The following is a 679-nucleotide window of genomic DNA, read 5'->3' on the forward strand; positions in this document are numbered from 1 at the left end:
ATATATATATATATATATATATATATATATATATATATATATTTTACTTTCAGTTAACATTTAATTTCAAGGAACGAAAATGTATATTTTTTTATGGTTTTAGTTTTAATTTTAGCTGACTATAATAACCCTGTTGTATATAATCTTTTAAACAGATTTTTTATTAAAATTTTAATATTTTTCCAGGAAAAAATGTATTTATTTATTTTAATGTCCATTAAAGTACTTTAATATAAATTGTGTTCTAGTTTCATTTAAAGCTGAAATGTTTCAGGCTTCTCCTTTCAGTAAATATACATGAGTTAGTTTTGTATGGCCAATCTTGTATATAAACAATCTGGTCATTTCAATTTTCTTAATGAAATCAATGATTAAATATATAATTTATAAAAGGATTCATTTCATATAATGTATGTTCCTTTGGTATTAATCCCTCTAAATCGAATTATTGATTCATTTTGTAACAGATGCTGTTTGCAGTACATTCTTGTATATTAGACATTAGCTGTTTGTTATTAAACTTAAAGATGATGTCATTCTTCTGTTCCCACAATGCACCGCGTCAAACTGCTGCTGTTACACGTGCTCTGCGTTCTGCTGCAGTCTCTCCATCACACACACACACACACACACACACACACACACACACACACACACACACACACACCGACCGACGGGC

At 28.4% G+C, this 679-nt stretch overlaps 1 protein-coding gene across 2 annotated transcripts in view; it reads right to left on the reverse strand.

The window, feature by feature from the left end:
* The window catches only part of LOC107700886 (amyloid beta A4 precursor protein-binding family B member 2-like), a 36454-nt gene that overhangs the window by 24926 nt on the left and 10849 nt on the right, over positions 1 to 679 (reverse strand). The gene's annotated exons all lie outside the window — the stretch shown is intronic.

Source organism: Sinocyclocheilus anshuiensis, unplaced genomic scaffold (assembly GCF_001515605.1).
Source record: "Sinocyclocheilus anshuiensis isolate Anshui unplaced genomic scaffold, SAMN03320099.WGS_v1.1 scaffold1654, whole genome shotgun sequence".
In the NCBI taxonomy this organism is placed as follows: domain Eukaryota; kingdom Metazoa; phylum Chordata; class Actinopteri; order Cypriniformes; family Cyprinidae; genus Sinocyclocheilus; species Sinocyclocheilus anshuiensis.